Here is a 20997-nt window from a genome sequence, read left to right as displayed (position 1 = left end):
CGCCGCCAGGGGCGTAAATATCAGGATACTACTTCCGAATGCCTTCTGGGGGGTCCCTCTCCAGTGTCAAATTCTCTCGGAACCCCATTCTATGTTGCATTAGTCTCTACCAAAGTCTCATTTGCGAGGTACCAATAGTCTGTCCCGTCCCTCACAGGTGAACAGTACTTCGCAGTATCAGTCTCACACCCACACCTTCCCTCCACCCACCCTTGTGTGTGCTGCCATTCGGCAGGTAACATAAAAAGGATACCAGTGGGCTTTAGGGTATGTAGTTCCCGTCTCCGCCGGCCTTCACTCGCGCCCGTTGTCCAGCAGTTCATCAGCAGCTCTGGGCGTCACCATCGGGAACAGTACCATACTGTGCTCAGAGTCCGAATGGATCGTGCTATCGTCCGTGTCCGTATTAATAGCAGCCCGATCTTCCCTGAAGCTGCCCACCAGATCGACGGCTCCCCGTCTCTCTTCTTCCTGCTGTTCTCGTGAGGGCCTCCTGCATCCCAACTCCATGCCCGAGGTGAGGGATGTTTCCTCCGCTTGTTCCGGGTCTCGCTGGGACGTAGCCGCCGACGTTCCTGGGGTTTTGGTCTGGTCCCCTTCAATGTCCATCACCTCGAGCCATTCCTCCACGTCCGTGGGACTTTCGAAGAAGTGCGTCTTCTTACCGTACACTATCTTGAGGCGGGCCGAAAACAGCAGAGCATACCGCAGCTTGGCCTTCTGGAGTCTCTTCTTAACCTCGAAGTACGATGATCGTTGCTTCTGTACCACATTAGTATAGTCTGGATACAGGGAGATGCGCCGATTTTCAAACTCTATGAGGGATTTTTCTCGAGCCTTTTGCAGCAAAGTGTCCCTGTCTCTATAATTGAGTATCCGCACAATCATCGGGCGCGGTGGCCTGCCAGGCTTGACCTGCCCAGTGGGGATTCGGTGCGCCCTCTCCACACAGAACATTGACGCCAGTCCCTCTGGGGCCACATAGTCGCGAAACCACTGTTCCATGAATTCGGTCGCGCGGGCCCCCTCACTCCGTTCCGGCAGGCCTATGACGCGAACGTTATTCCGCCGATTGCGGCCTTCCGCATCCTCCACTCGATCCATCAAGGACACCACCTGTTGCTTCAGCTGTTGGACAGAGGCCGAGTGGTCCGACACCGTCGGTGTTATATCTGATATCGCCAATCCTTGGTCTTTGACTTTGTCGGCCAATTTAGTGTGATCAGCTTTGAGTAAAGAGAGGTTGGTAGTCAGGGTACCCAGTTGTGATTCCATCGCCATCCTAGAGTCTCGGATCGCCTTTAAAATTAGGTCTAGTTTGTCCATTTGTTGGTCCCCTCCGGGGCCCCGGCTGGGTGTCTTCGGGTGAGCCTCCTCCGCTGCGATTGTCTGGGTGGTCACAACCGTGCTGGGTCCCTCTCGGCTGTCCGGTGGTTTGGTGTTTTTGCGTCCCATGGCCGGTACAGGTCAGATATGTTCAGCCGTGCCAGGAGAGTGCCCCACAGAATGTCGCCAATAACTTCAGGCGTCCCCGCCAGTACTCGTGCCCCCTGCCCCTCACCCCGGGGGGGTCCTCCTACAGGGCCCTCGCTCTGTCCAGCACCTCTCTCCAGTGTCCAGTGCGCCTCAGTGCTCAGGGTTCTGTTGCAGCCCAGGCCGTCTCGGTGGCAGTGCGGCGTCCACTCACCCTGGGGGGTCCTCCTACAGGGCCCTCGCTCTGGCCAGCCCCTCTCTGCAGTGTCCAATGCTCCTCAGTGCCCAGGGTTCTAGTGCTGCCCAGGCCGTCTCGGTGGCCGCGCGGCGTCCACTCACCCCGGGGGGTCCACCTACAGGGCCCTCGCTCCGGCCAGCCCCTCTCCGCAGTGTCCAATGCGCCTCAGTGTCCAGGGTTCTGGCGCAGCCCAGGCCGTCTCGGTGGCAGCGTGGCTTCTCGGCCAGGCTATGGCTGGAAACAGGCCCCCAGGCATTCAGGGACGCAGCCGGATCCAGCAAGCCGCACGGGAGGAAGGATTGGGGAGACAGAGGGGTCGGGGGGGGAGCGCCGTGCAGAGCAGTGTCCAGGTATCGTCGCCCCCGCCTCCCTACCTTCAGCGGTGTCGCTGCTTCGTCTCCCTCCGGCACCCAGGGTCTGCCAGGCCGTGTCAGTGTCAGGCGCCCCCTGCAGTCAGGTCGTTCCGGCCTCGGGACAGTTCTTTCACCGCGGGGCACCCAGGCGGTCCGGTCAAGTCTCCGGGCGCTCAACTGCACCTCCCGGTCCGGGCGCGGCACTTCCGGTCAAAAGTGCCCGAAGTCCCTCGGGCCCGTTCCCAAACCTCGTCCCCGGCTCGCCACGAGGAGGGAGGCCGCAAAAGACTCAGGCGCTCCTCCGTCCGGACTTCATCTCCGCTCCTCCAAACTTGGGTCGGGGGTTCCACTTGACTCCGCGACCTCCAGGCCGCCTGCTTCGAACCGTTTTAGCCCCCCCAGAAGCTCCTTTCAGGATGGTAAAGCCCCGGCGGCACCGGAGCTCTAGCAGACTCCGTCCGCCATCGTAGCCTGCTAGCCACGCCCCCTTGGGTGCCTCTTGGTAAGGGCAATACAATCCAGCAATTACCTGGAAATCATCAGAATTACAATTCATCTCAGGATATTGTAAAGAAGATTGTTTCCCAACTACAGGTAGTTTGCTTCCACATCCCTTATCGAAATGTTCTATTCTGAATACATTTAAATAAGAAAACAACGGGCCCGATTCACAGAATGAACTTAAGACTAAATCCTAAACTTACTACTATTTGGTATTCACAGAATGCACTTACTACTTTCGGGATTCACAGAGTGAACTTACTACTTTCGGGATTCACAGAATAAACGTACTACTTTCGGTATTCACCAAATAGATTTAAGACTACTAACTCTAAGTCCGAAATCGGGGAGTAAATTCCGGCCCGGAGGCGGAGCTTCCGGCTTGGGGGCGGAACTTGCGACCCGGAGGCGGAGCTTCCGGCCCGGAGGCGGAGCTTGCGGCTTGGAGGCAGAGCTTCCGGCTCTGAGGTGGGGATTTTTGCCATGCTGAAATCTCCAACTCTGGGCCGCAAGCTCCGCCTCCGGGCCGGAAGCTCCGCCTCCGGGCCGCAAGCTCCGCCCCAAGCCGGAAGCTCCGCCTCCGGGCCGGAATTTACTCCCCGATTTCGGACTTAGAGTTAGTAGTCTTAAATCTATTCTGTGAATACCGAAAGTAGTAAGTTTATTCTGTGAATCCCGAAAGTAAAAAGTTCACTCTGTGAATCCCGAAAGTAGTAAGCGCATTCTGTGAATACCAAATAGTAGTAAGTTTAGGATTTAGTCTTAAGTCCATTCTGTGAATCGGGCCCAACATTCCTGATGCGTATGCAGGGTTTCAAGATATGTTTGTGCTGATTCCTTACCTTTACATCGGTCACCAACAGTGCCATTGAGTTAATTCCAAATGGTACGATTCCACATGGCCATATTTATCCCATGTCTATCAAAGAAGAAGAACATTTAAAGAGATATACATAACACAATGTATCAAAAGGTGTTATTGGGCACTCTACTTCACATGCAGGAGCTCTCATATTTTTCTGTCCCAAAATCCAATGGAGAGCTGTGACCATGTGAGGGCTATTGAGAATTGAAAAATATCACAGTCAAGAATTGTTATCCTTTGAGTTGATTTTAGTTTTGTTTGAGCATGTCAGAACTGCCAAGATTTTCAATAACCTAGATTTAAGGGAATCTAATAATCTCCTGAGAGTGAAAGCAGGAGATGAATGGAAGACTGCCTTCAATATATGCTATGGTCACTTTGAGTATTTGGTAATGTCAAGTCAAAGATAGTCAAAAGATTTTTTATTTGTTTTGGTACTCTACTGAGGACCACAAATTTAAAAACAATTTACATAAGAAAAATCATCAAAAATTAGTATAATATAAGAAAAGACTTTAGACATTTGTAAAAATTATAACAAACCCATTCGCTGGGTGGTTGTTTGCCCACTAATAACAAATTTTTTACTGTAGTAATTCTACATTTGCGATATATCGGGTCAAGATATCTTGTCCGTGCCGAAACTATGTTAGGATAGGACATACAAATAAAATATGCTCAATGTTCTGATCACCTCCTTGACATTACATATCGGGGAGCCAGCTGGTGACCATCTAAAGGTAAAGGTTGACACAGGTAAAATACCTAAACGCAACATTGTTATAGCCCTTCTTGCACCATGCGTAAGGGAAAACCCTAAATATGACTGTACTTGCTTGTATTCCAATGTCTCAGTATAGAGTTTATATGTAGCTAACTTACTACAATATGCAAGATCAAGATCAAAGCTCAATCTAGATGTAAAGCATTTTAGAAATAATTTCAATTGGGAGGTTGACCAAGTAAGCAAAATGTCTTTAGTAAGTTTAGCAATTTCAAATGCCGCTGACATATTCCTGTGAAAGGTAAGCTTTGATGCGTCTAATTCAAATATCTCAGTCTTTAGCAAGGAACGCAATGAACCTTCCTTTGCGTGCAGGATATTATAAGCCCATCTGATGACGTTGGCAACAGCTGTAGCATAAGAGCTTGTTAATGAAAATTCCAGTCTTAGGGCTTGAACAGGTGTTGATTTTGAAACCTTTAAGATTTTTTTCAGAATTTTTCCTTCGGTTAGGTCCATATAAGACCATTGCTTTATTGGTATATGCTCAGTGGCATAAGATAAAACCGGAGGAATTTTTGCTCTATACACTTTTAGCAATGAAGAAAAGTGCCTATTTCCTGTGGCAGAGTACAATCTGGAAAGTGCCCCGGCGTGTAGTTCTGATTTTCTCTTTAGATTGTTTATCTGTTTTGTATTTTGTAAGTTCTTTGAGAAAATCCTGCCGAGGTAAGTATATTCATCAACTTCTTCGACTCTTGCCCCGCCTAGCTTCCAACAGTATTTTACACTTTGTTTCCTACCAGTAAAAGCTACCACTTTGGTTTTTGTTAGATTTGGAATCAGAAAATTATCCTTTGAGTAATCATTTAAAGTATCCAGTAGCTTTTGCAAGCCAAAGGGTGTCAGGTCCATCATTACAATGTCATCTGCGTATAGCAGAGCGTGAACACTATGTGAAGCAATCTTGGGAGGCAGACTAGAGCATTGATGCAGATGGTGTGGTAAATCACTAAGATATAGTGAAAATAATATTGGTGCTAAGAGGCACCCTTGTTTGAGGCCATTAGCAGTTCTGATCGATTTAGTTAATCCTTTTTCACTCCCCATTTGCACCTGGGACCAGGTGTTGGTATGTAGATTAATTATGATCTGCAGCAAATTTTCCGAAATTCCCAGTCTCCTTAACTTTTTCCACAGTGTAGATCTGTCTACGCGATCAAAAGCTGTAGAATAGTCAATGAACGCAGCGTACACTGGTTGTGATTTTCGTACGGTGTATTTATCTAATATAGTCTGGAGAGTTGAGATATTGTCAATAACTGAATGGTTTGGTCGAAATCCTGCTTGGTACATAGGTATTAAACTCTGCGAGAAGGCCCAGTCTTTTAGTCTATCCAAAACCTCTGCGGCGAAGATTTTTCCTGTAGCGTCCATCAACGCTATTTGGCGATAGTTGCCAGTGATATTTTTACTCCCCTTTTTGTAAATGGGAATTATAATACTCCCCTGCCATGATTTTGGTATTCTCCCAGTGTTGAAGATATAGTTGAAGAGCGGTAGTAACATCTGACTCCACTCTTTAGGATCTGAGTGCAAGACCTTAATGGGTATTTGGTCGGGACCTGACGCAGCGGTACCTCTTGCTTTTCTGATATGCATTTCTATTGAAAACGCTGTAGTATTTGCTGTCTGGATAGTTTTATTTTCTATAATAATAGTATCAGTGGCTTTTCTGTCTGGTTTAATTAAATTTACCTTGTATAGGTCGGTTAGATAGATTTCCCATTCCTGCGGTGGAACTGGTATAGCTTGTAGTTTCTTTTTTGTTCCTGTCATTTTGGCAATTAGGGACCAATATTTTCTTTGATTGTATTTTTTAGCCGCTACTTGGATATCAACCCAATTTTTGTCCTGCAACTTTCTTTTTTGGCTATTCTTCTCTCTTCTCAATTGATTTTTTAGTTTGTTAATTTCTTGTTGAATTACAGGTGAAAATTTCAAGTATTGACCTCGGATAAGTTTGTTGAGCATTTTCGAAGTCAAAGTCCTCCTTGTTATATTTTTGTTGTTCTTCTTATGATTTCTATTTTTGTCTTGTCTTATCCTGTCTAAGAGAGCTCTCTTGAGATTATTAATAATACTTTCAAAGTTTATTATTTGGTCACCAGAATGTATGCTAGTTAAAAGTTGACTATGTGTAATCATTTCGGTGATATTGTCCGGGGTAGCCGAGTTCCAAAAGATTCGTCTCTGGATGTTGTTAATTTCAATATTACTTTTATGGAACATGATTCGGTTTGTCGAGGCGGGATTAACCGGCCAACCAGTATTTAATTGTAAGAGAGCATGGTCGCTTTCCTCTAAAAAGTTGACACTCAAATATGAAACTGTGTCCACTAACTCCATGCCACAGATTATATAGTCAATAATTGAAAAAGATCCATTTCCTCGTCTTGTAAAAGACGCCGGTATGTCTCCGTCCACGTTGCCATTCAGGATTGTCCCATTTAAGTTTGGCAGATATGCTAATAGCAATTTACCTCTCTTGTCAGAAGCTTTTCCTTTGGGGAATATTGGGATAGATAATTCCAACGATTCTTCTTCATAGAGTTTAGCCCATTTTGCGATCTCAACATTAGAAATTTTTCCATTCAGATCGCCCATGATTAAATAAGACATATTTGCTCGGTCTTCAATTTTCTGTGCAATTGCTTCCATGGTTTCCACAAAAATTACGTCCTGGTTGGTGCCGGGGGAGACATACATGTTAAAGAGTAGAAAGGCCTTTTTTTGGTCTACATTATGTATCGTCAGCGATACCTTAATACATTGAAAGTTATCAGAATTTGACTCAACAACTTCTTGGGACCATAAATGATCCTCACTCAACAAAATTGCCAATCCACCCTTTGCGTGGCCTCGGTTTGTGGCTTTAGCTGGAAAATCATAGACATAGTAGCCCATCTGATAGAAAGATTTTGTTGCCCATATTTGGTAATGCCTTTTGGTTTATGTATTGTTCCTGCTTAATTTCAACATCTAGTGAACAATGTCTTCAGAAATATTTTGGACATTTATGTAATCATCTACTTTGATGACATTCTAATATTTTCTCAGGATCTGCAACTACATTGGCAACATGTATTAAAAATATTGAGATCCCTATGAGTTTCTCACTAACATGATAAAGTAGGAGAATACATTGTTGATGTCCAAATAGTAAATTTTTGAGGGAATCACCCTCTCAGTAAAACAATGAAAACATCACAAAAATACTCCAAACAGGTTTAGAAAAATAGAGAATAATTTTATGAATGAAAAAAGAACAAAACAACAAACATCCAAAAAGTAGAATGGAGTTATGAATTTTTAAAGAATAAACCAAAATATTGCTTAGAAATCAAAAGCGCTTAGGGGTTACTTGAGGTCGCGCTGGACCTGGGCAAACTCAAAGTTCAGGCCGACTGTGATGGAGGGCAGGCTGACTACAGGACTCATGCAGGTCCTGCTGAGAAAGTACCATGGATGGAGTAAAGTGGTGATGCCCGTACGCACAGGTGATGAAGAACCCCTTTACGATGCAGACCCTGCATCGTCATCGAGCCATGCAGTCCATTGAGTTGATGTCGTCGTTCGGCTCCTGCTTTGGTGTCGAAGGGCAATGAGTCAGTTCACATTGTCACTGGGTCACTTTTTTTAAATATTCTTTTTATTGACACATAGAACAATAACATTAACTACATCGGGTGACACCCAAGCACAAAACATCTGATGATACATCCACCTTTTACAAAATACTTGACATAAGAATTTGATAGGGATCATTGCGACTCCAACACCATATGGACTTCCCGCGCAGCTGGGGGAGCACAAATATCTCCTCTGTACCCATTCCAAGCACCCCAAATGTTCCCCCATTTCCTAGGTCTCCCCCTGGCAACATAGACCGATCTTTCTCTGAACATACACCAATCTAAATCCTCCATCCGCTTTCCTATCCGGGGGGCCTGGCAGGCTCCCCACAGCTGGGCGATATTGCGCTTGGCCACTGCACATGCCAATGTAACCCACGTCTTCCCATGTGAAGTGAGATCAGTTGGCTCCCAAACATTCAGCAGACATCGGCGTGCCTCCAACTCCAATGCCACTCCCCACACTTCTCGTTTTTAGTCGTGGACTTCAGCCCAATAACTCCATATGTCTGAGCAATCCCATGAGATATGTAGGAATGTGGCAGCCTCCCCGCATCCCAGTCGGCACTCACCATTCACTACCAAACCCATTCGCACCAACCTCAGCCCAGTCACATAAGAGCGATGTAGGATTTTCAACTGCACTAACCTCAGTCTCATTTGTACTGCGACCACTCTCGGGGAGGACACAGCCTCTCTCCAGTCCTCATCATCCAAGACTAGTCCATCTGCCTCCCATTGTTCTCTAAGAGCGACGAGCGGATCCTCGGTGTGGTTGATAAGTTTTTTATAAATCAGGGAAATTGTTTTAACCGGAAGATGACCGTCTAGCAAACGGTCTTCCAACGGAGAGGCCTCGGGGGTGTACAGCCATGGGGGATATTGGCTAGCAACGCATGTCGGATCTGCAGGTACCGATACCTCTTGCTTTCCTGCAGTTGATGTCTCTTCTGCAGAGCCTCGAATGTGAGGATCCCGTTCCTCCCCCCCATATCTCTGACCTGTGAGATCCCGATGAGATCCCACTTGTCAAAATCTTTTGTTTTCCACAAGCCACCCAAGCGGTACGAGCTCCACAGCGGCGTAGCCAGAGTTATTTTCCTGTCCCATTTAAGAGACCTGTTAACCTCATGCCACACCCGTACCGCGACTGCCAACGGCCCCACCATGGAAAACCGCCCCTTTCTGGCGTAAAGAGCCCTAGTATAGTCGCCGCCCTGAATCTGCCCACGATCCATCGCGTAGCCAGGGTCAAGCGGCGATCCATAAATTGCCTGATTAATAGCCGCCAGTTGGGAAGCCCAATAATACTTCTCGACATTTGGCAGGCCAATCCCTCCATCATACCAAGGCAACGTGAGTTTAGCAATCGCAACCCGTTGCCTGCCATCCCAGAGTAGCTGTCTCTGAAGGGATTCAATTTCCTTGAAATAGGAGGGGGGTACTGGGTCCAAGGTGTTTTGGAGTGCATATAGGAAGCGGGGAAGGGCCATCATTTTAAACAGGACCGCACGTCCCAGCAGGGAGAGCGGCAGCGACCTCCATCTCGCCACGTCCCTCCGGAACCTAGCCAGCGGGGGCACCAGGTTAATGTCATATCGTGCCTTGGGATCCAGTGATACAAATATGCCCAGGTACTGGAACCCGACTCCAACCTCACCGGGCAGTCTGCGGGGATATCTGGGGGAGCACCACTCAAGACAAAAAGGACTGACTTTGCCCAGTTATTGGCAAAGCCAGAATATCTCCCATTATGGCCAGGACATCCAGAAACGCGATCAAAGAGTTTCGGGGAGAGGTCAAGTACAAAAGGATGTCATCCGCATACAACAATATTTTATCTTCCCACTCTAGCGTCCAACTGCTCCAACTGGTCCGTCATCCCACCCATGAGGGAGGTCATATTCTTGACCCGGTTTTTACAAATCTTCATCTGGCCGAGGTTTCTCCTCCCAGACCTATGGGTTGGAGCGACCACCACCTCATTGAGCTTTTTGTCACAATGGTAACACGTTCTACTGGGAAGCCCGATAAAACATCTTTCAGGCGACCCTGGAAAAAGCTCAAACTGGAGGACTTCCATCGTCTTTTGGCCATTACACCTCTGGTTCTTACGATGACGTCGCAACGGGGTATAACGCCCTGTGCGACTGGATCGTTCAAGCGCTTGATGCACTAATCCTGGCCAGCTGGAGTAGAAATCGTTCTTCTCAGCCTACTCCCTGGTATTCGGAGGCACTTAGGAGGGCTAAAGCCATCTGCCGTCGAGCCGAAAGAGCATGGAGGAAGAGCTATGACGGTGACCTGAAAGCGCGCTACCTTGCTGAGGTAAAGGTGTATCACAGAGCTGTCTGCCGGGCTCGAGCTGACTATTATGCTATGGAATTCCAAGCGAGTTCCAATCCATCCAAACTGGTTTTTAAAGTCTTGAAGGAGCTCACAGTGAACAGACTTCCAAGTACGGAGATTTGCTCCCTTGCTCACTGTGAGTCGTTAGCCAGCTTCTTTGTGGAAAAAGTAAATGCCATCTATCGCTCTTTTCCCAAAGTCGATCCTGACAGTACGTCTTTTATACTGCGTACCTCACAGTGTCTGGCCTCGTTTCTCTTACCATCAGAACAGGAGTTTAGTCTCCTCGCGGCCAAGGTTAATTCTGGCTCACCAGATGACCCTCTGAGACCAGACCAGTTTTTGGACTCTGCGTCTGTTTGCCTTCCTCCTATTCGACATCTCGTGGATCAATCCCTTACCACCGGGTTGGTCCCCCCCAGTTGGAAGGCCGCCTGTGTCATGCCCATTATAAAGAAGCCTGGTTTGGATCCGCTGAAGCCGGAGAGTTATAGACCTATCTCCCTCCTTCCATGGGTGACAAAGATCACAGAGGCTCACGTGAATAACATCCTAACAAAACATCTGACCTCTGCACACCTATTGGATCCTACACAGAATGGTTTTAGATCTGGGCATAGTACAGAGACGGCACTCCTATATATGGTTGAACATCTCCGCTCTGTACTAGATGCAGGTCAAACGGCGGCACTGGTCTTGTTAGACCTTAGTGCCGCCTTCGACACTGTATCCCATGCCATTCTTATTCAAAGGCTTGGTGAGGCAGGCATATCTGGCAAGGCGCTGGATTGGTTCCAATCGTTCCTTTCGGATCGATCCTTTCAGGTAGTGGTGCCACCTTTCAGATCTAAGTCTCATGCCATCACCCAAGGAGTTCCGCAGGGTTCGGCGTTGAGCCCCACTCTCTTCAATTTATATGTACAACCTTTGGCGATGGTTGCGAAGAGTTGGGGTCTCACAATGGTATCATACGCCGATGATACCCAGTTGGCGGTGGTCCTCAATGGGGACCCTGACCCACTGGCTTCAAACTTTGCGGATGGTCTGAGGGCTGTTGCTAGTTGGCTTACAGCCAATTGTTTACAGCTCAACGCCCTCAAAACCGAAGTGATGGTAATGGGGAACCATCCTGATCTGTGGGGTGCGAGTTGGTGGCCCAACGAACTGGGTCCCCCCCAAAACCTGTTGCCGAACTAAAAAACCTCGGCGTGTGGCTAGATTCCAAACTAACCTTCGCATGTCATACTAAGAAGGTAGCATCTATGTGCTTCGGCATCCTGCGGGGTTTGAGGCCTATCCTCAAATTTTTTGATGCCCCCACACGCCAGATGGTGATTCAAGCTAGCGTCTTATCGAGGCTTGATTATGCTAGCTCGCTGTTTTTAGGCGCTAACCAGGCGGAGGTCATGCGACTCCAACGGGTACAGAATGCGGCCGCCAGGGTTCTGGTAGGCCTACCTCGCTTCTGTTCAGCCCGCAGTACAATCTCTAAACTGCACTGGCTACCTGTAATTAGAAGCATAGAGTTTAAGACCCTTTGTTTTGCGTTTAAAATTCTTATCACTGAGACCCCCACTATCCTCCAACATCTCCTGACTCTGTACACTCCTTCACGCAGTCTTCGCTCTGCGGGTCAAAAACTAGCACTTGTCCCACGTTTCCAAAAATGTAGATTAGGTGGTCGATCATTCACGGTGCTGGCTTCCAAGCTCTGGAACGCGCTTCCTATCCACATTCGATCTCTAGAGGATCTTTTTTCTTTCAGGAAAGCAGTTAAAACCCATCTTTTCCCCTTGCCTTATTAAAATTCAGTTACTCTTCTCGTTTCTGTCTGTTGTGTTACCTGTCAGATATAGCGCCGGGACGCCCCTTCGCTGGGGCAGCTGTGCGCTCAAAAAATTGATTAACATAACATAACACATAACCTCAACCCATTAATCGACCTATCCCAACGGACCCACGCAGCGAGTGGCTCCAGCGCCAGCGCAAATAACAGTGGGGATAGAGAACATCCCTGCCTGGTGCCCCTTCCCAAAGGAAAGTATGCAGATCTGTGATTATTCACCACCACTCTGGCCAGGGGACCGGAATACAGGAGGCGGACCCAATTAATAAATTCCGGTCCAATACCCATCTTGCCCAGGACCGCGAAGAGAAAGGGCCACTCAACTCTAACGAAAGCCATGGTGGCATCCAATGACAACAGAACCGCTGGTTCATGTATTTTTGACACTCCACCCAGGATCCCATGCAGTCGACGAATATTAAGAGCGGTATTACGGCGCGGCATGAAGCTGGGCTGATCTGGGTATATCAGTATCGTGATGACTTTCACCAGGCGGGTCGCCAGTAATTTGGCTAACACCTTTGGTTCAGCATTCAGGAGTGAGATCGGCCGGTATGAGGAATACTCTACCCTTGGCTTGCCGTCCTTATGAAGTACAATTATGTTAGCTACTCTCTGATCATATGGAAGCTGGCGCTCCTCCCTACTCTCAATAAACATTTCTCGGAGAAATGGAGCCAATTTGTTAGCGTGTATTTTATATAGCTCGATGGGGAGCCCATTCGGACCTGAGGCCTTCCCAGAATGAACCCCTCTGATAGCCTGCGCCACCTCATCGTTCGTGAAAGGGGAGTCCAGGTAGATCCTGTTGTCATCCGATAGAGTGGGCATCGGTATATCGTGGATCATGTCCGAATTTTCAATCTCAGAGTAGCCCCCTTCCACCGTGTACACTGCCTTATAATAGCTGGCGAATTCATCCACTATTTGTTGTGGATCTGTTATTCTGCCCGAACTTTCCGACACCAACTCCGGCACAAGGCGTGACGCCCACACCCCCTTTTCCAGCCACGCAATCATTTTCCTGGCCTTGTCACCGTGCTCATATATCCTACTCTGAGTATTTGTATGTTGAATCTTAGCCCTGTCTCTAGCTAGACTCCTGTACTCGTCTCTGAGGAGTCGAAGGCGGTGTAGTCCCTCCGAGGTGGCGTCAACCAACACCTCCCTCTCCAAGGCGAGCAACTCTTCTTCCACCTTATCAACCTCGGCCCGGCTCTTTCTCTTTTTCCCCGAGATAATCGACAGTACTTCCCCTCTAATTACAGTCTTATATGCTTCCCATAGAGAACAGTTTAAGTCTACTGTGCCAACATTATCCCGGAAATATCCATCCGTAATTCGTACAATCTCCTTCTTAGTGTTGGGGTCCCTTAAGCACCAAGCGCTGATTGGGGCGACTCTAGCGACATCCCACTGACCTAGCTCTACTCCCAGCCAGACCGGAGAATGATCAGATACTCCTCTAGCCAAATGTCGCACCTCATGGATCCACCCTGCCTGCGACGCTGGCATCAATAGGTAATCTATCCTCGAGAGAGAATTATGCGCCACCGAGGCATGTGTATATTGAATTTCGCTAGGGTTTTTCATTCTCCACCCATCCACCAGTCCGATAGTTTCTGTAAAATCTGACAACCATCTACGGGACGGCAACAAAGCCCGGGTAGGGTGCCTATCCACTTCACCATCCATCACGGCATTAAAATCTCCCCCCACAATCAATATCCCAACAGGCAATGTCAACCATTTTTTACACAGATCTCGAAAGGTGTCGGACTACAGGGCTGGCCGGACATATACAGACATAAACGTAACAGTTCTCCCTTCCCAAAACCACGAGATCCCAATGTATCTGCCTCTATTGTCAGCCCATGTGGCCTGGATAGTTAGGTGAAAGGAGTTCTTCACCAATATCTCCACACCCCTTGAGCCAGTGGTGAACCCAACGTGTGCAACTAACTTGCATCCTCCTCTGTGCAACGCCATACAGCGCCTCCCCATGAGATGCGTCTCCTGCAACAATACCACATCTTGCGAGTGCCTTCTGATCAACTGACCAATAATTGCTCTCTTTATCTTATCTCCAAGCCCATTCACATTCCAACTTAGTGTGGAAATCCCCAATCCCCATCTATCGAAAGACATCATGGTAATACATCAACACTGAAGCTAACCGTGACACCCCATTGCAAAAGAAAAAAAACAAACATCAACAACAAAACATTCCAACAACTCTTCATTACGTGTGTCCCCCAACACCCCTCCCTGCACCCCTGCATGTATCTTACGCTCATCCCCAACTCGCAGTGTGCCTGTCACCCCCAATCTAATCTACAATTAACTAAAAGTAGAAAACAGAGGAGGGCCAACTAACAGGTCCACCACCCCTTCCCCCCTCCCAACTCGCCACAGCCACCCCTGCATATTCAAACTGAAACAGAACTAGCCAAACTCTATTAGGCAGGTGATGAAAATATTTGCCCCCTTCAAACCTACAAGTACTTAATACAACTCGTCGCCCCCTACGGCCTCATAATTACAGTGTCATTATTCATCTGCCTCCGCCTGGTCACGGGCCTCGGATCCCGGCTCCTGAACATGGTCCAGCCAGTCTGCAGCCACTGCAGGATTATCGAAGAACCATGTCCTTCCGTCAATCTCCACTCGAAGGCGGGCTGGGTACATCATGGCGTACTTGATGCCCTTGTCTCTCAACCTCTTTTTGACCGCCGGAAAGCCCTGCCATTGCCTTTGCACCAGCTGGGTGAAGTCCGAGAAGAACAAGAGGGAGGCGTTCTCAAATGCCAGTGGGGCCGTCGCCCGATCCGCCTGAAGGATCACGTCTCTGTCCCGGAAATTGAGGACTCTGGCTATCATAGGGCGGGGGTTTGGCCCCAGCTTAGGTCTGCCGCCTGGGACTCGATGGGCCCGTTCAACCGTAAAGAGGGTGCTCAAGCCCTTAGGCTTAAGATAATTGAGAATAAGATTTTCCACAAACAGATCTGGCTCTGGACCCTCCCGATTTCTCCGGCACTCCCAAGATGCATATGTTATTGCGTCTAGCGCGCCCTTCATAATCTTCAATCTTCCAATCTGTAAGTTCCCTGGACGCTTATGATCTCGCACCTCCTGCTGCAGCAGATTGACGTCATCAATGAGGCTGGTCGTCTTAACCTCCAAGGATTTGACTTTCGCGCCTGTCTTTGTGAGATCTGCCCTTATCAGACCCATTTCTATGGTGACAGTGTCAAGCTTACTGACCATAGCCTCCATTTTCTGACCCAGGGATGTCTGTACACCTATTATTGCGGCCATGAGATCCATCAAGGTAGGTTCATCTCTCGTAGGATAGTCTTCGGAGCCCCCCGCAGGTCCCCTCTTCGCCTCAATCGGAGACCCCTCAGGCAGGGTATAGCGGTCCAATTTATTGGATTGAACCTGCCTGGCCCCCCTTGTGGATTTAGGGAGAGTTTTGTCTGCTTCTGCTCTCACCGCCATCTCACCTCCTAAGGACCCGCACGTCGCCCCACTTCCTTCGTTGAGGTCCCGGTGTCACTGCCAACCCAGTAGCCGGCAACAGGTTATCTCTTGCGTCACCACTCTCACCCCCGGTCGATCCGCACCTCGAAATCACTCCAGACCACTGCTCGGGCTTCGTCCAGACAGGAGATGTTCCATCCACGCCCAGGGCCAGACACCCTCGCCAATACTCCCCCGGCTGTCTATTAAAGTGCGGAGCGCAGGAACGCAACCACTCGCACCCTCCGATCCACAGGGACAGCCATGCTCCGCATCTCTCTGCATTCAGGCACTCATGTGGGAGCGCCACGGACCCCCGGGCGCACAGGGTGTCGCAGCTAGGGACCCCCAGGCAGACTCGGCAAACAGGGGGCCACACGTTCTATGTCTCAGTGGATCAGCCACCAACCACACCGCAGGGCCCGCTTGATCCCCAGGCAACAGTGGCGCCGATTCATTTCCACCAGGCCGTCTCACTCCCATAATGTAGACCGTCACCATGGGCCGCAGTATCACCGCTTCCAGCCCAAGAGTGTCCAGGAGCCTGCGCACAAAACGGGGCCCCCGCCGCACCTCATACTACTAGGGCGCAATCCTCCAGACCCCCGTCTGCTGCCGGTCAAAGCAGGACCACCGTGGGGCTTAGTCCCAATGCCGCGTCGGGCCCTCAGGCTGCTGCCCCTGCAGGTCGACCTCTCGTGTTCAGTCCGGCCCCGGGGGCCAGCGGGGCGCCTCTCGTAGCAGGCGTTCACTCCACCGGTGCCCCCAAGCCGCGGCGTCACGCTGCAGCCGCTGAGCCCCCCTTGGACTCGCGGCCGAATTCTGGGCCAACCTCCGACCGGACCGGCCTCTCCCGACCCCAGTGCCTGATGTTGTGACACTCTGGGGCGGGCAAGCTGTCACTCGTGGTCCCGGTCTCACCTGCAGCAGGCCGCAATCCTCCGGGCAGCTCTGGAAGGGCACCAGACCTCAGCAGGGAAGCTCACCAATGTCAAAAGTATACTTCAGAGCAGTAGTCAGACAAAGTGTCAATCCTTGTGGCACAGCAGTCTTTACTCTTGGCAGAGTTGTTCACAGGTCCAGCAGTGTACTGTCTTGGTAGGGTTAGAGGCCCAATGCGTATACCCAAAGGTGCCATTGAAGTGGGGGTGTCTTCAAAGAAGTCCTTTGACGTGCACAGCTCCACTTTCATCCCAGCCTTGTCTGCCACGCTATCTGTTGGGGATAATCATCCGTTTGTGTGAGAAACAGGATACTGCCTGTTCAGGTTTAAGTGTCAGCCCCTCTTCCTGCCCAGGAACAGCTATTAGAATGTAGATTAATGCAGATGAATTATCTGTCACACCCACCCTTCTTGTGTTTGAATGCACAAAGGGTAGCTGTCACTCACCACAGACGTGTAATGGAGACAGGCACATAGATCAATAAGAGCAGATAAGTTTCCACTTTCTAAAAGTGGCATTTCTAAAACAGTAATGTTAAATCCAACTTTACCAGTAAAGAGGATTTATCATTACCATTCCAAAGATTTGAAACTTGATGCAGCTACTCATTTCTAATCAGTAATTACAGCGTTAAAGTGTTTTACGGAATTCCCATTAATAATGCATGTAAAACACTATAGATGCTAATATTACATGCGGCCGATATTGCATCTATGCTGCAAAGCTGGCCCAGTAACAAAAATGCCCCCTTCCAGCTGTCCAAAACTGTCCCCCATCCTGGTAGTCCACTGGGGAAGCGTTCGGTGCCCCCTACGGCCTGTCCGGCCCTTGTTAACACTCCCCATTAGTTAACACTGCAAAGCATCACTCTTCCTACTAAGCATTCCCTCAGCCAGGATAATTTTAGAAACTATATGAAGATAAACATAAAATTGAACAAGCATTCCTCAGACAGTTTCACTCACCATGAACCATAAAGAGACACATGCAGCCCAATAAGCCTACAGATTGCTTAATCAGAATGCTTTGGATTGGGGGAGAGTTGAAATGGGTACCATGTATTGCATATTCAGTTAATTACCAAAGCAGTGTAGCACCCTCATTTGGGGATTCATAATTCAAGGCTTTTATGTTATAGGCAATGTTGACATATCTGCTAGTACTTTCAAGTAACTCTCTACATACTCTGTATAAACACAGAATCTATCATGTGTGTGGTGGTGCCTGTTTGGAAGTAGATATGATGTAATCTAGGGTTTGTGGTCTCCCTCCTGAAGCAACAAAAATTGGGACTGCCATGGCCCACCCGATTGCACCCTTGGCCCATCTAATTAAAAATTCCTAAAGCCAGGCCTGATGGCAATACGTGCTTTTTAAGACAAAAAATACTTATGCTTTTAGCAATGTTTTTTTATACACTGCTGAGGGCCCGGCAACAACAGTAAAGGTTTTCAAAAATCATGTCAAAATAAGCGTTGACAAAGCCAAAAGGTTGACAGGCAACGCACAACCTGTTGGCTTTTTCATTTCTTGTTTTAATTTTATTTTACTTTTGTGTCCGTTTCAGGAACAGGATTCATTTGTAACTTTCCTGCTACATTTGCTGGGCCATTATGAGATTAGTGGGGTTTGCTATAATCTGTAAATGGATAGATCTGAAATTAAATCTTTAGCGTGGTTTGTATCTAGTGCTCACCGATTTGCTGTAAATTGTACTGTTTTCAGAAAGATTGAGTCGGCATTAGGGCGTTGGCTACCAACTAGGAAGACTCTATAAATCCTCACTGATTTTGATTAGGTTTTATACTTTTGATGTCATTGGGTTTACACTTAGGGATTTTAGCCTTTAATATATATATCTATTTATTGTGATTATGCATTTTATTTTTCTGTCGCATTATTCACCTTATCAATGTTTGAAATCGTGATTCTGGTATTGAATTTCTATTTTTTTGCTTTTTTATTACTGCATATTTTATTCATGAACAAAATGTTATTTTTTCCGTTTTTGGACTGCTTTGTATAAGTTATTCAATGTTTATGTAATTTTGAACAAAACATTTAACAAAGAATTGTGATGCAGAAAAAAAGAATTCGAAGAGTCCCTCGTGAAAAGGATCTGGAGACATGTAGCAGGGGGTGAATATGGACTAGGAAGTGCCTGCGATGGGCCAGGAGGGGGTGAGGGGGGGCAGGCTACCCCACAGTAATTTGTGCTGGCTCATTCTCGAGTAAAACTCGCCAATGCTCGGATGCACAAAGAGGGTCTGACTGCAGAGCCCGCCTGCGACAGCTGCACTTTTGTCGCGGGGGCTTCGCGCCCTTTGTCTCTGTGAGGTGCTTCAGTGCCTCGGCTCGGGCCTGCGCTCCTTTTCATCCGTTCTTATGTTTTATGCCAGAGCTGCTAGCAATGGTTGCTGCCTTTCTCGTGAATTACTGCCTTTTAAAGTGAACTAAGAAATGGCGTTGTTTGTTTATAAGGACAATGGCGCGCTGCTAGCGGAAGAATGCGGCTAGTGCGCCCCTGCCGAGTCCAGACTCGTGTGACATCCACGCCAGCCGGGGCGGCACGAGAGCACTTTGTCCTGCACAACTTAGGCCAAGAAAAGAAGCGAGCGCATACGTGTAGGTCTGTCTGACTTACACAGGGCCCTTCCTCTGCACCTGCCCACGGTGTCCACATTCACAATCCCTCCTTTGACCCTTTTGTTTTCTGCTTGGCTTTGAACGATCAGATCGCTGAATTAATCTTTCACTCTGCACCGTATTCAGTTTTAAATCGGCATTGGCAATGCTAACGCGGGATTACTGGTTACTAATTATCTTACCAAATCCCATTTCCTGTCGACTGAATCGTTGGTACCTGTCTTGAGTAAAAGGTAATCTCGCAGTAAACAATCAATTTAAGAACTTACACCACTCTAAATGACCACTGACCAAAATTAAGTTTTAAAGATTTAATATAAAGTCAAAGATAACTGAAGATACAAACTTCTCAAAATGAGATTAAGAAGATAAATCGGTATCACTATGAACATGAACTTTTTGAATAATCTGAGTCTGAAAAACAGAATAATAAGTACAAGCTCGAAAACCATCAGGGTTGCTAAAATGGATACAAGTTGCAACCTCAAAGTCATTACAGAAAAGAAAAATTAAGGTTAGTCTGTCCCTACACTACACTAAATGACATCCCTACTTAACAAGATCTTTACCCTCTAGGTGTCAGCCGTGGTGATTTCCTAAGAAGATCACGCACTTCTCTTTGTCTCTTCTCTGATAATGGGTCTCTCCTGATCAGCCTATCTGCCTACCCATCCGCTTCCTTAGGCTCCCAAAATCATCTGCTCTGCCCTCCTCCCGGGTCACTTTCCCTAATACCAAATCACATTTCCAATAGAAACGCCCCTTGGGACGCCCCTCACGTGGTACATCTTTGCGCGGTAAAACTCCATGATGGTACTCTTGAAGACCCTCGTTATAGTTGACCTTGGTTCCCAGGCTCCTTCTTCCGTGCGCTGATACCCCCTGAAATTCCTGGAAACTCCTACAGGCCTGCGCAAGGCGCCACTGAACAAAGTCCCTTTCATTCGAGCTGATTAGGACCCTCGCACCTGCATACAGCTCGTCCTGCAGTGGGCCTCAAATTCCAGACTTCACCATATCTTAGGCCATAAAACACTCTCAGAGCTCCATACTGGACACCTCACGACCTCTCCTCTAACGAGCACATGACGATTTAAACTACATGACATTATCTGTTCTGGCCTACTTGATTTACATGCAGCAGGTTCCTGCACTCTTAAAACGTTAACTTGATTTAAACAGCAAACATTCTTAACTAGCATACGTTTCTAAAATAACACATCTATAAAGCATATACTTTTAACCCTAAGTTCAATAGTACATTCTGAAAGAACCATGTCAACTTTATCTCACATTATTTTAGCAGCACGTTCAGGTTTGCTGTGAATTGCCCTAAGGCCTACACAAAATACTGGAATCCAAAATTACATTTAATTCGGACATGACTCTTTTAACATGAGAGAACCATGAGGTTTTCACATATACTCCAACATTTCTACATTTAATCTCACACCGTTATAATTATGGTTACTCTACTTAACATTCTATACATTTCGCTATTGAATATAAAACACTCGTGTGCAAAACATGTTTAAACTAACTACGTGCTTGTAAATATGGCGTACTTATACATTTTTTCAAACTTGTGCTCTCTCAGTCCCCCCTTTGATGACCTTTAGGGGTCATCATTACCATGACACTAAAATGTAGAACCTTTAAAGTGAAGACAGGGCAGTACCACTTCTTTTCATACTCTCTAATGCTTTCAGACTCTTATATTGAGTGTCCTGCATCGCTGTCAACTCTTCTTCCTGTTTCTTCATAGCTCTCTGTAACCTATTTGCTCTATACCGTTGATACAAACGCACCAATCCCCACAAAGTGATTACACAAATCATTAC

Source organism: Lissotriton helveticus, chromosome 1_1 (assembly GCF_964261635.1).
Source record: "Lissotriton helveticus chromosome 1_1, aLisHel1.1, whole genome shotgun sequence".
Lineage (NCBI taxonomy): Eukaryota > Metazoa > Chordata > Amphibia > Caudata > Salamandridae > Lissotriton > Lissotriton helveticus.
Note: the sequence above shows the minus strand (reverse complement) of the source record.